At 45.3% G+C, this 15,159-nt stretch overlaps 1 pseudogene; it reads left to right on the top strand.

Moving 5' to 3' along the window:
- Nucleotides 1-14,276: 14,276 nt before the first annotated feature.
- LOC121539738 lies at nt 14,277-15,159 on the top strand (annotated as a pseudogene).

Genomic DNA, 15,159 nt, shown 5'->3' with positions numbered 1-15,159 from the left:
AATCCTGACTGCACAGATTGTGGAACTGCCTCAGTAGCATCCATTCTGATACAACATGTCAGATCAGGTGAACACATATAATGTCTACCTATTTCTCTATGTCAAACCAGAAGCTAGAAGTCAAACCTAATGACAGCTAAATCGTCTGTATTACCGAGACTCTGATTAAACCATTGGCCTCCAATACACCTGATAAACCAGATGAACGTACAACAATACAATGCTCAGTCCCATCAGGTAAACACAGAGCCTGAAAGATCAACAGTCCCATAGAATCACTGCGTTACACACTTGATTAAAATCATCAAAGCATGATGATGAGTTCATCATTTGAATCAACTGTGTACTAAAATGTGCCCCCCTTTGGGTCCTCAAGACCTGGATTGAGAACCACTGGCTTATAGCATCGTTATACTGTATAATGTTGTCAAGGCCACAGGACGTTCAACTGGCATTATACATGAATGCATACATTTACAGTATACTATAGGCTATACGTAAGCAATAAGGCCCGAGGGGGTGTGGTATATAGTGCCAGAACTTAACCGTGGTGTATTGGCCATCTATCACCCCTGAGGTTCCTTATTGCTATTATAAACTGGTTACCAATGTAATTAGAGCAGTAAAAATAAATGATTTGTCATACCGATGGTATACGGTCTGATATACCACAGCCATCAGCCAATCAGCATTCAGGGCTCGAACCACCCAGTTTATATTATACAGTATACCATTGGTTATTGTGTGGGCTATATAAAGGCTCTCTGTTGTCATATGAGATCAAAGGATAATTGGCTAATTGAATTAATGTCCCCATAATGAGTATTGTGCATGTCTTGTAATGGGGACTCTCCTACTGCATTCCAGTAACACATCCATTCAGGCCTGGGCTTGGTAAACAGAGTGTGATGAGGTGTGAATGACGGAGTCAGGCGCAGGAGGTAAAACACAGAAATCCAGACTCAACTGAGCTACTCACTCTCACAATGAACAATCGCTCACAAAGGCCAAGGGAGCAGAGGGAACACTTATACACAGACTAATGAGGGAATGAGTACCAGGTGTGTGTGATTGACAAGACAAGACAAGACAAATGGAGTGATGGTAATTGGAGCGGTAGCGGCTAGTAAGCCGGTGACGACGAACGCCAAAACCTGCCCGAGCAAGGAGGGGCAGCCTCAGCTGAATTCGTGACACAGAGCAGGGTGAGGTTATACAGTGCCTTCAGAATGTATTCATACCCCTTGACTTATTCCACATTTTGTTGTGTTACAGCCTGAATTCAAAATTGATTACATTCGGAGGGTTTTCTCACGCATCTACACACAATACCCCATAATGACAAAGTATAATACATTTTTTTGACATTTTTGCAAATTCTTTGAGAATTAAATACAGAAATATCTCATTTACATAAGTATTCACACCCCTGAGTCAATACTTTGTAGAAGCACCTTTGGCAACAACTACAGCTGTGAGTATTTCTGGGTAAGTCTCTAAGAGCTTTTCACACCTGGATTGTGCAATATTTGCCCATTATTCTTTACAACATTCTTCAAGCTCTGTCAAATTCGTTGTTGATCATTGCTAGACAACCATTTTCAGGTCATGCCATAGATTTTCAAGCAGATTTAAGTCAAAACTGTAACTCGGCCACTCAGGAACATTCACTGTCTTCTTGGTTAGCAACTCTAGTGTAGATTTGGCCTTGTGTTTTAGGTTATTGTCCTCCTGAAAGGTGAATTCATCTCAACAAAATTTGTGAATACTTTCTGAAGGCACTGTATAGCAGGAGTAACAGTGAGAATGTCAACAGCAGTGACCTCTCCCACTTTCCTTCAGCACATACAGCCAGTCTCCAGGGAGAAAACACTACATGTATCACCACAATCTACCTCTGAGCAGTGTGACTATTATGGGGTGTGAGGTTAGGGTCAAGGGTCAGAGGGTGACCTATTACTACAGCATCCAGCCCAGCCTGGCCGAATTTTAGTGAGAGAACCACCATCCACAGGTCATGATGGTATTATAGAAGTGGCCATCTCCTGTCCACTCTGGATGTTATGTGTGAAGACCATTAGAGTGGTGTTCCATTACTACAACTCATTCCCCTGTAGAGGGTCATCACATCATGTCATCCATCCCAGCACAACGTCATTAAGGTGTGTGTGTGTGTGCATGTGATAGAGGGAGCTGTTGCTGTTCCCAATCCATGATAGAAGCTGCAAATGGACACCACCTTCGCTGGAGAAGCAGGGTCATTTTAGATTGCCTAATGAATGGGAATATCCATAACAGTATGGGGGATACCATTTCACATTATGGTCAGGTTCTACTACTAATGTCTCTTATCGTTTTCATATGATGGGAGATGAGAAAACTTATTCTGAGTTAGAGGTAGAGGAGATTGCCAATATCGAAGATGCACTTCTGAAAATACTTGACTTTTTCTTCAAGGAAGGGTTGAATTCACTTACTATAAGAGATGGGGGACCACTCAATTGCCAGGTAAAGCGTACAGTCATTGACATAGAGATAAATTCACACATATTTTATGACTGCGTACACTTATCAAATAGGAGGGCCTGCCTCTTTGAGAGCTAATTTACGAGAGTCCTTCAGTTCCAAGTCCAGCTTTTAATAAGAAGAGTTATGAGGGATAAATAACTATGAGCGTTCCCTAAATCATCAGCCATTAGCCAGTTAGTGTTCTGTGTTAACAAGATGCTGTCTATAGAAGGTTTATCTCTGTTTATAGGAGCCTGTGAATCTTAAAGAGGCCCTCAGAGAGTGGAGTGAATCAATAGCTTTCCTTACCAGTTGCCTACTGTCACGATCGCTGGAGGAAGTGAACCAATGCGCAGCGTGATGAGTGAACATACTTATTTATTAGAGAACAAAACAACAAAACGATAACGTGACGTCCTTGGTTACAAACACTAACCATACACGGAACAAGATCCCACAAACACTGTGGCCAAACAGGCTGCCTAAGTATGGTCCCAATCAGAGACAACAAGCAACAGTTGATTCACGTTGCCTCTGATTGAGAACCACACCGGCCAACCTAGAAACAAATAACTAGATAAAGAACCTAGAAACAAAACACATAGAAACAACACACCCTGGCTCAACATAACAGAGTCCCAGAGCCAGGGCGTGACAGTACCCCCCCCCCAAAGGCGCGGACTGCGACCGCGCCAAACATAAACCGAACAGGGAAGGGCCGGGTGGGCATTCCTCCTCGGAGGCGGTTCCGGCTCCGGGCTTGACCACCACCCTCCGTAGCTCCCCTGGTCCGGTCTGGCCCCGCTGGCTGGAGCTGGACTGGACATCGGTGGAGCGGATTGCTTAGGCTCCGATGTGGAGCAGCTGACCGGTACCTGACCAGGCACCGGTGACCCAGGCACGGGCTGTGCCGGACTGACGACGCGCACCACAGGCTTGGTGCGGGGAGCAGCAACGGGCCGGACCGGGCTGACGACGCGCACCACAGGCTTGGTGCGGGGAGCAGGGACGGGCCGAACCGGGCTGACGAAGCGCACCACAGGCTTGGTGCGAGGGGCAGGAACAGGCCGGACCGGGCTGGCGACGCGCACCACAGGCTTGGTGCGAGGGGCAGGAACATGCCGGACCGGGCTGGCGACGCGCACCACAGGCTCGGTGCGAGGGACAGGAACAAGCAGGACCGTACTGGGGACACACACCACTGGCCCTACGTGGGGATCAGGAACGGGCCGGACCGGACTGGCAACACACCCCAGTATCTCTCGCCGTGCCTCTACATTCTCCTTCCCCCTGGTGACCAGTGACTCCCGTAACCTGGCGGCCTCCTTTGCCAACCCGCTGAACCACTCTATCCCGGCCTCCTGCTGCCCCGTCGTCCACGGCGTGAGCCCTCCCCCCTAAAACATTTCTGGGCGTCTCTCCTCCCCGTGGGCCAGGCCTCCATGGCTCTCGCCAGACTCTCGCTCCTCTGCTCCCAAGTCCAGACTCTCTCCTCCTCACGCTGCTTGACCCAGTCGAGGTTGATATTCATTAGAGTCCTCTCTGGCGTTGGCTCCTGGACACGCTGCTTGGTCCAGTTATGGTGGGATCTTCTGTCACGATCGCTGGAGGAAGTGGACCAATGCGCAGCGTGATGAGTGAACATACTTATTTATTAGAGAACAAAACGATAACGTGACGTCCTTGGTTACAAACACTAACCATACACGGAACAATATCCCACAAACACTGTGGCCAAACAGGCTGCCTAAGTATGGTTCCCAATCAGAGACAACAAGCAACAGCTGATTCACGTTGCCTCTGATTGAGAACCACACCGGCCAACCTAGAAACAAATAAGTAGATAAAGAACCTAGAAACAAAACACATAGAAACAACACACCCTGGCTCAACATAACAGAGTCCCAGAGCCAGGGCGTGATACAGATGTAGGATCTATCTTCATTTTTTCTACACCAGGTAAATAATCCTGCAACAACAGGAAATGTGAATTATTATGTGGATTATAATTAATGGACATTTTTGTAGGGGTTGATACATTTTTCTTAAGGGAAAATCTAACCTGACATTTCAAAGTGGAAATTACAAACTTCAGAAGCCTTTTTAAACCTCAAATTTCAGGAATGTTCTCCTGCAACAGGGTGATTAAATGAAGATCCTACATTTGTACCTCATCAAACATCTCAGTTAAGTAAACATCTTCACATACTTACACAAAACAATATAAAATGATCGCAACAAGTTGTGAAATAGTGGCCATTGTTATGGGGATATGAGTAAATGTCACATCAACACAATAAATGTGTCTGGCTGCCATTTCCACGGGGGTTGAGATCCTGTTGTCCTGCTTGTTTAGAGGTCATTACTAGCGTATGTCTGCTTTGCCACTCTGGTGACTCAACTCTATAGTTTTTCCAGCTCAAAAGTCATTACTGTGTCTGCAGTTAGATGTATTGTGAATGAGCGCTACTCTGACCACAGCCATAGAGATAGATAGACATGGCAGACTATTGTACAGTTGCCTATAGTGATCAGAGGGGAGGAGGGGAAAGCATAAGTCTGTGTGTGTTATCTCCTTAGCAACAAGCTGCTTTAACCAGGCTTTTGGGGGAAACAGGCTTTTCAGAGTGCTGTGTACAAAATATTCACCCAGAGGTTGAGAGGAAGGAGGGGTTTTCCCTCCCTCTCTTTCCCAAAAGGCTGACGATCGAGGGGGGCTGAGGAGCGAGGGAGGAGGGCTGAGCGAGGAGGGCTGAGCGAGGGAGGCTGAGCGAGGGAGGCAGAGCGAGGGAGGAGGGCTGAGCGAGGAGGGCTGAGCGAGGGAGGCAGAGCGAGGGAGGCTGAGCGAGGGAGGAGGGCTGAGCGAGGGAGGCAGAGGATGTAGGGACAGAGCAGACGCCGTGTGCAGTAAGCCGTGAGAAACCCACCAATTTCCATCCGTCCTTTAATTACCATGGTGCTTGCATGACGATGCAATTTGCATAGGAGACAACTAACATCAGAAAACCATCATATTCACATTCAGCTCCATGGTAAGAAGAAGAGATAGTATATAGCATGACATAATCTCAGTGGTGCCTGCTCAAAACCAGTGGTTTCCCATATCATTTGCACATTGTTGACATGTTACTGCCTGAAACAATGTCTTGACCCTGAGCAAAGCACTTAAAACAAACCCTCTTAGATAGTTCCTTTCCCATTCCAATTTTCAGTTTTAAACAGATTTGAATAATCATTCTATTAAGCTGTCGGTCACAAATCCCTGCTTGTTTGGGAAAAACTTAGATATTTTCAGATCCGCAAACAAAAACTGTATCAATGTATCCTCCTCCCAATAAAACCCCAAGGTGCCCCACACATACAGGTCACACATACAGGTATGTCTGTCAGTCCCCCGCTGTTCCTAGAGCTTTCATGTACTTTTCAAAGTCTCAGGTATCACCTAGGGCTACCTTGACTGTGCCCAGGGCAATGACACTGCTCTGCTCTGCGCCTCCATACACCTTAAAAACACACACAGACACACACAGTCACAGACACACACACACACACAGACACACACACACGTACAGGCACACTGTCATCAACACTCATTGAGGATGGGTTTATTGAAGGCAGCGGTGTTGAGTTATCCTCTGCATTATTCAAAGGAGCATTCTTGAAATGCAGCAGGCAGCTGGAGCTGGATGGGGCTGGGAACAGTTTCCTATATAGGTCACTTCTTTCTTCCTTCCTTCTCTCTCTCTCTCTCTCCCTCTCTCTCCGCCCACATCACAGGAAAGTGTAAGTGGAGGAGGAAGGGAAGGAGGGAAGAAGGGATGGAGGGAGAGAGGGAGGGATGGGGAAGAAAGGGAGGGAAATACTTATTTTAGCAGTCGCACACATAAAGATATACACACACATATGCACATACAGTCCCATGCCACAGCAGATAAAGCGGCCTACACCATAGAGTAGATTTTCACAGCCATGAATGAAGCTCAGAGCGGCTTTTGATAGAGGTAATAACAGTCATTGTTGTGGCAGAGGCAGAGAGAGAGAGAGAGAGAGAGAGAGAGAGAGAGAGAGAAGAGAGAGAGACGGTGAGTGGGAGCGAATGACAGAGAGAGAGAGAGAGAGAGAGAGAGAGAGAGAGAGAGAGAGAGAGAGAGAGGAGACAGTAAGTGGGAGAGAATGACAGAGAGCGAAATAAAATAAAAAGAGAGTGCAGGAGAGAGATGGCGTTTGTGGTGGGGATGTATTGAAAGATCAAATAGAAATGGACAGCCAGCTATCATTAAATCGTGTGAGACAGAACAGTTTTTACATGCATATACATATCCCTTATTCAACAGATACTTATTGCATATGCAGGAAAATTGATATGCATTCAATCAAATATTAATAACATATAATTAGGGTTAAATATGCATGATGGTTGAAACAATGAAAAGCAAAAGCGATCCCAAACGCCGGGGGTAAATACACAATGTATGAAAATGTAATATAACCATATTCCCTGTAGTGTAATTATAAATATGAAGGAACTGAGCCTAAAATCCAAGCAGAGTACGAATGCAGAATAATGATGAAGATGATGATGATGACGATGATGATACTGAAGTCTCCTACTGTTTAGTATTGTGAGCTAAGGACTAACTGTTATAATGGCAATAATGTTACCTCTCAAGGTCTCTTCCTGTTCTTTCAATCAATGAGTGTCCTTCTTTACTACTGTCACTGTCACTCCTGGCTTTTCTATTGTAGCTCAGTTGGTAGAGCATGGCACTTGTAACGCCAGGGTAGTGGGTTCTATTCCCGGGACCACCCATACATTATATGTATGCACACATTACTTTAAATTGCTTTGGATAAAAGCATCTGCTAAATGTTCTAAACATGTATGTATATATATATATATATAAATGGCGTATGTATCTATTGGAGGGTTAAGCTCTTGGTTTCCTCTCAAAGGGCCAGTTGAGCAATGACTTTGTGAAAACAACTACACAAATTGAACTGCATTGAGCCAAGTTGACTTCAAAATCTTTCGAAGGCCGTTGAATTAATCGTATCTCCTTCTCTGCCAGTCAGACCACAGAAATGCTCAGGACTGACAAAGCAGTCGCAAAACAGCATGGAAAGAAATGTTTGTGTGTGCACATTTGAGTGTGCATGTCTGAGCCTGTTTGTGTAAGTCATCCAACCTTGTTTCCCAATGGCTTCCCGTCTTGTGGCGAATGCCACAGTGAAGGATCACTGCCCCTCTGTATCACTTGGGTTCTTCAGTCCTCACCTGACATCTTGTCAATGACCCACATCTCAGGTGTGTCATGTACAGTGGGGAAAAAAAGTATTTAGTCAGCCACCAATTGTGCAAGTTCTCCCACTTAAAAAGATGAGAGAGGCCTGTAATTTTCATCATAGGTACACGTCAACTATGACAGACAAAATTAGGGGAAAAAATCCAGAAAATCACATTGTAGGATTTTTAATGATTTTATTTGCAAATTATGGTGGAAAATAAGTATTTGGTCAATAACAAAAGTTTCTCAATACTTTGTTATATGCCCTTTGTTGGCAATGACACAGGTCAAACGTTTTCTGTAAGTCTTCACAAGGTTTTCACACACTGTTGCTGGTATTTTGGCCCATTCCTCCATGCAGATCTCCTCTAGAGCAGTGATGTTTTGGGGCTGTCGCTGGGCAACACGGACTTTCAACTCCCTCCAAAGATTTTCTATGGGATTGAGATCTGGAGACTCCAGGACCTTGAAATGCTTCTTACGAAGCCACTCCTTCGTTGCCCGGGCAGTGTGTTTGGGATCATTGTCATGTTGAAAGACCCAGCCACGTTTCATCTTCAATGCCCTTGCTGATGGAAGGAGGTTTTCACTCAAAATCTCATGATACATGGCCCCATTCATTCTTTCCTTTACACGGATCAGTCGTCCTGGTCCCTTTGCAGAAAAACAGCCCCAAAGCATGATGTTTCCACCCCCATACTTCACAGTAGGTATGGTGTTCTTTGGATGCAACTCAGCATTCTTTGTCCTCCAAACACGACGAGTTGAGTTTTTACCAAAAAGTTATATTTTGGTTTCATCTGACCATATGACATTCTCCCAATCCTCTTCTGGATCATCCAAATGCACTCTAGCAAACTTCAGACGGGCCTGGACATGTACTGGCTTAAGCAGGGGGACACGTCTGGCACTGCAGGATTTGAGTCCCTGGCGGCGTAGTGTGTTACTGATGGTAGGCTTTGTTACTTTGGTCCCAGCTCTCTGCAGGTCATTCACTAGGTCCCCCCGTGTGGTTCTGGGATTTTTGCTCACCGTTCTTGTGATCATTTTGACCCCACGGGGTGAGATCTTGCGTGGAGCTCCAGATCGAGGGAGATTATCAGTGGTCTTGTATGTCTTCCATTTCCTAATAATTGCTCCCACAGTTGATTTCTTCAAACCAAGCTGCTTACCTATTGCAGATTCAGTCTTCCCAGCCTGGTGCAGGTCTACAATTTTGTTTCTGGTGTCCTTTGACAGCTCTTTGGTCTTGGCCATAGTGGAGTTTGGAGTGTGACTGTTTGAGGTTGTGGACAGGTGTATTTTATACTGATAACAAGTTCAAACAGGTGCCATTAATACAGGTAACAAGTGGAGGACAGAGGAGCCTCTTAAAGAAGAAGTTACAGGTCTGTGAGAGCCAGAAATCTTGCTTGTTTGTAGGTGACCAAATACTTATTTTCCACCATAATTTGCAAATAAATTCATAAAAAATCCTACAATGTGATTTTCTGCATTTTTTTCTCAATTTGTCTGTTATAGTTGACGTGTACCTATGATGAAAATTACAGGCCTCTCTCATCTTTTTAAGTGGGAGAACTTGCACAATTGGTGGCTGACTAAATACTTTTTTTCCCCACTGTATGTATATGTGTGTGTGTGTGTGTGTGTGTGTGTGTGTGTGTGTGTGTGTGTGTGTGTGTGTGTGTGTGTGTGTGTGTGTGTCTGCTGCTCGCTCTGTTGGGTGTGCAGAGGAGACAAATCTGGGTCAGGGAGTTCCCATGAGTGTGTCAGAGACGAGTGTTCTATCCAATGACACGTCTGACATAGACGAGAGAGCAGAACACACTGTGGACACACACACACACTGGCCAGCTGAATATGTGGGGAAACTTCCATAAACATCAACAGCTTCTCTTTTTGTCCCACTCACCTGGTTCAATACCTACATGGGTAACGCAGCTGACCAAATTAGGTGAGAATTTCTTCTGGGTTAACAGAGACTAATATATAGCTAACTCAAATGGGTTGTTTTATCAGGCAGGTCACCTGTGATACAAGTCAGTATTCGACGTCCATCCAAGTCTGAGGACGTTGGGAGATGAATCGGACCAGTGATATGGCTTTCTTTGTAAGAGTCTTTGGTGGAGCATTGAGTCAATATACTTCCCCTGAGAGAAGGCCTCTGCTCTTCTTATCTCACCAAGAATCTGCCTATGAAATACAAAGTGGACTACACCTACATTGATATGCAGAAAATATAAGACATATTTGTTCCAAGGTGATTTACATTTAACCTAGATATTCAGTATGTGGTGGGAGGGAATTTAATCCTCATTGAGACTGTGCAGTAAACCGTGTAGTAAACGTTGGTCTACTACTATTCACTTGACAGGATGGAAATTGGCAGCCCCAAGAGATTACGTCATTTCAATGTGAATAACTTGATAATATTTGGTTGAGGCATTTGTCAATCAATGAGATTACAAACTATATTCACCCACTCAAAAACACAGCCAAAGGTTAGTTGAATTTCCAATGTGTTATCACTATGCTTTCAACCATCTAATAGCACAACCAAATTCCAATTGAAAAACAATGTCTAATTTTTGGTTTAGTTGTCAACCATTTAAAAGCACAGCAAAGTTCAAATGGGAGTACAATGTCAGATATTTTGTTTATTAATGTGTTATCACTGAGCTTCATATAAAAGCAGAACCAAATGACTTGGATTGCAGTTGGGTTCAAGAAAGCAAAGGTAACTGAACTAAATGACTATCGCCCCGTAGCACTCACTTCTGTCATCATGAAGTACTTTGAGAGGCTAGTTAAGGATTATATCACCTCCACCTTACCTGACACCCTAGACCCACTTCAATTTGCATACCGCCCCAATAGATCCACAGACAATGCAATCGCCATCGCACTGCACACTGCCCTATCCCATCTGGACAAGAGGAATACCTATGTAAGAATGCTGTTCATTGACTATAGCTCAGCCTTCAACACCATACCCCTCCCTGTGCAACTGGGTGCTGGACTTCCTGACAGGCCAACCCCCAGGTGGTGAAGGTAGAAAAAAATATCTCTACTTCGCTGATCCTCAGGGGTGCGTGCTCAGCCCCCTTCTGTACTCCCTATTCACCCATGACTGCGTGGCCTCGCATGCCTCCAACTCAATCATCAAGTTTGCAGACGACACAACAGTAGTAGGCCTGATTACCAAAAATGACGAGACAGCCTACAGGGAGGAGGTGAGGGCCCTGGCGGAGTCGTGCCAGGAAAATAACCTATACCTCAACGTCAACGAAACGAAGGAGCTGATCGTGGACTTAAGGAAACTGCAGAGGGAGCACGCCCCATCCACATCGACGGGACCGCAGTGGAGAAGGTGAAAAGCTTCAAGTTCCTCTGCGTACACATCACTGACAATCTGAAATGGTCCATCCACACAGACTGTGGTGAAGAAGGCTGAAGAAATTAGCCTTGGCCCCTAAGACCCTCACAAACTTTTACAGATGCACAATTGAGAGCATCCTGTCAGGCTGTATCACCGCCTGGTACGGCAACTGCACTGCCCGCAACCGCAGGGCTCTCCAGAGGGTGGTGCGGTCTGCCCAACACATCACCGGGGGCACACTGCCTGCCCTCCAGGACACCTACTGCACCCGATGTCACAGGAATATTATTACTAATTGTGAAGATCTCCACAGAACTGCGAGGACATATGCATGCTATCTTGAACATGCAAGCATTATATGATTACATAAGAACACATTTATGGTTACAGTAACCTCAAAATTTGGCCATGGATGTGTTACTCATTTTAAGGTTTAATGTTACATTAGTTTGTAAGATAGCCTTAACTTCAGGCTTTTTACTCTATTACAAAAGTAATATTGAATTCTGTTTGGTTGACAATGCAACCAATGATCAACATTTAAAGGAGATGTATCTACTGTTTGGATAGTTCCATCTGAGTCACTGGCTTAATCCCTTTCTTTAACTTTTATTTTTGCTTGAGTTGGAGACGTGAATCCAACATATCATTTGTGAACTTGTCGACAATTTAATAAGCTATTTATTGTATTTTTTAAATGATATTGAATTGTGTTTGGTTGTCAACGCAACCAAATATCAACATTTGAAGGAGATTTATCTTCTGCTTGGATAGTTCCATCTGTGCCACTGACTTATGGCTAAACTCACCAAAGGTGAGCGAGCGAGGTGTGTGTGCGATTTATTTTAGAATGCATTGTTTTGAATTAGAATGACACAACCGAAGCCAGGCGGGCGGGTTGTCTGCTTTGACGCCCCTCGCTCAATTAGAACATGTCTCTATTTTTGCGTTTTATTGCTGGCGCTGTAGTCACACAAACATATTTTTTGTCATTTTGAACTTTTTTTCAGCTCATTGGAATTGGAAGAGGTAGCTAAGGATTGAGGCTTTACCATACATGTTAAATTAGACAACTCATCCACTTATGGAAACAGAACATCGCTATAAGCAAAGATGATTAGAATGGTGCATGAATTGCATAGCAGCCGTTTTACGGGCTCCTGACCAATTCTGCTATTTTATGGTTTTTTGCACTGATCATAACTTTTAAAAAATAATAATGTTTCCCCAATCGTTTCCTAGGACCGAAAACAGCTTCTGGACATCAGAACAGCGAGGCGAGTGGCAGGGGCACAGTACATCCTGCTCACGCCGGACCAGGCCCTAATCCCCTAGACACGGAAAATAAAAAGGCGTCGTAGGAGAGGCGACGTGCGGGCACCCTGACGAAACTGCTTCGGTGAGTACACGGCAGAGTCGGGCACCCTGACGAAACTGCTTCGGTGAGTACACGGCAGAGTCGGGCACCCTGACGAAACTGCTTCGGTGAGTACACGGCAGAGTCGGGCACCCTGACGAAACTGCTTCGGTGAGTACATGGCAGAGTCGGGCACCCTGACGAAACTGCTTCGGTGAGTACACGGCAGAGTCGGGCACCCTGACGAAACTGCTTCGGTGAGTACACGGCAGAGTCGGGCACCCTGACAAAACTGCTTCGGTGAGTACACGGCAGAGTCGGGCACCCTGACGAAACTGCTTCGGTGAGTACACGGCAGAGTCGGGCACCCTGACGAAACTGCTTCGGTGAGTACACGGCAGAGTCGTGCACCCTGATGAAACTGCTTCGGTGAGTACACGGCAGAGTCGGGCACCCTGACGAAACTGCTTCAGGGAGTACACGGCAGAGTCGGGCACCCTGACGAAACTGCTTCGGTGAGTACACGGCAGAGTCGGGCACCCTGACGAAACTGCTTCGGTGAGTACACGGCAGAGTCGGGTAAGCTCAAGGGAGGAGGTGAGCGTCTCTTTGTAAACAACAGCTGGTGCGCGATCTTTAATATTAAGGAAGTCTGCTCGCCTGAGTTAGAATACCTCATAAGCTGTAGACCATACTATTTACCTAGCATTTTAATCTATATGTTTTGTAGCTGTCTATTTATGACCACAAACCGATGCAGGCACTAAGACTGCACTCAACAGCTATTTGGGTCATAAGCAAAGAAGAAAATGCTCACCCAGAGGTGGCGCTCCTAGTGGCCGGTGATTTTTATGCAGGAAAACTGAAATATGTCTTACCTCATTTCTACCAGCATGTCACATGTGCAACTAGAGGCAAAAAAACTCTAGATCACCTTTACTCCACACACTGAAACGCATGCAAAGCTCTCCATTTGGCAAATCTGACCATAACTCTATCCTCCTGACTCCTGCATACAAGCAAAAACTCAAACAGGAAGTACGTGCTCAATATGGAAGAGGTCAGATGAAGCGGATGCTAAGCTATAGGAGTGTTTCGCTAGCACAGACTGGAATATGCTACGGGATTCATCCGATGGCATTGAGGAGTTTCCCACATCAGTCACCGGGCTTCATTAAAAGTACAAATTCAACATATTTTATACATGTTGAAATTTGGTTACCATGATGACATAATCCTGTGGTTGAAAATTCCCCCTCAAAATAACAGTTTATGTTCAAATCCAATGTACTTTCCACGTAGATTCCACATCATAATAAGTTGACAAATTACATTGAAACAACGTTAATTCAACCAGTTTGTGCTCAGCGGGTAGTCTGATGTACTGCAGTCAACACACTAAGTGTTCCAGGTTCCAAGCAGGCAGGAGGAAAAGTCTGGAGAAAGGCAATATGGCTGCCAGTGATATTAAACACACATGCAGGTAAACCTCAGACATATTACAGAACAGAGGTCTATCTGTATTCAAGCCACACTACCATTTTAGTGTGTGGATATGGACCATTTAAAACTCCTGGGCCTCTTATTTCTCTGTCAGTGTTTCAGGTCATTTCCATGTATGAATATGAGGTAGCTGATGAAGATGACTTGAGCTTCTGAAAAGGTCAGCTGATCAAGGTGCTGGTTAAGGATGTCTCTGGTTGGTGGTTTGGAGAGCTGAGGACTGTTCCCTTCTAATTATGTCACAATGACCACCATGGAATCTGACCAAAGCCACAAATGTGAGTAAAAATGTTATGTACATCCTAGATTGGATTTATCCTTAACTAGACATACTTGGTAGACTAGGCTCTGTGACTTCACCATGCTCCGCACGGAGGGCATGACGTATGTTGTATCTTTACGCATGCTTTGTTATGGAGACCGCTGTTGGAGTATACTATAAACCCAGCCATACACACCTAGTATCAACCACCTGGTCCACTGTGTGTGTGTGTGTGTTTGGTTGAGAACCTTTAATATGAACTCCTGAGCCTCCTAAATCTACTTTCTCCCCCCTCTGTTCCCTCTCTCTCTCTGTCAGGTGACTCCCTCCATCTCTTAGAGCTGAGGGTTGTACTGCTGGGGAATAAAGCAGCTGGGAAGAGTTCAGCAGGAAACACCATCTTGGGCAGAGATGAGTTTGACCTTAGGAGAACTGCTCAGTGTGTGAAGAGACAGGGAGAAGTAGCAGGGAGGCAGGTCACTGTGGTCGACACTCCAGGCTGGTTGTATAATCACCCTGTAGAGGAGACTCCTGAGCTGGTTAAACAGGAGATTGTGGTCAGTGTGTCTGTGTTCCCCAGGACCCCACACTCTCCTCCTGGTCATAGATTTTCCATTCAGGAAAATATCTGGCTCTTCTCAGTGAGAGAGTCTGTAGTCACACTACAGTGTTGTTCACCTATGGGGACTGTCTGGGACACACAACCATCGAGCAGCATATTGAAAGAGAAGGGGAGGCCCACCAGAGGCTTGTTAAGAAATATGGAAACAGGTATCATGTCCTCAACAATGAGAACAGGGGCGATGGCACTCAGGTCACAGAGCTGCTGGAGAAGACAGAGGGGAGATATCAGGGCTCAGGATAA

The sequence above is a fragment of the Coregonus clupeaformis genome, chromosome 25, assembly GCF_020615455.1.
Source record: "Coregonus clupeaformis isolate EN_2021a chromosome 25, ASM2061545v1, whole genome shotgun sequence".
NCBI classification, from domain to species: Eukaryota; Metazoa; Chordata; class Actinopteri; order Salmoniformes; family Salmonidae; genus Coregonus; species Coregonus clupeaformis.
Note: the sequence above shows the minus strand (reverse complement) of the source record. Positions and strands in the feature narration are given on the sequence as shown.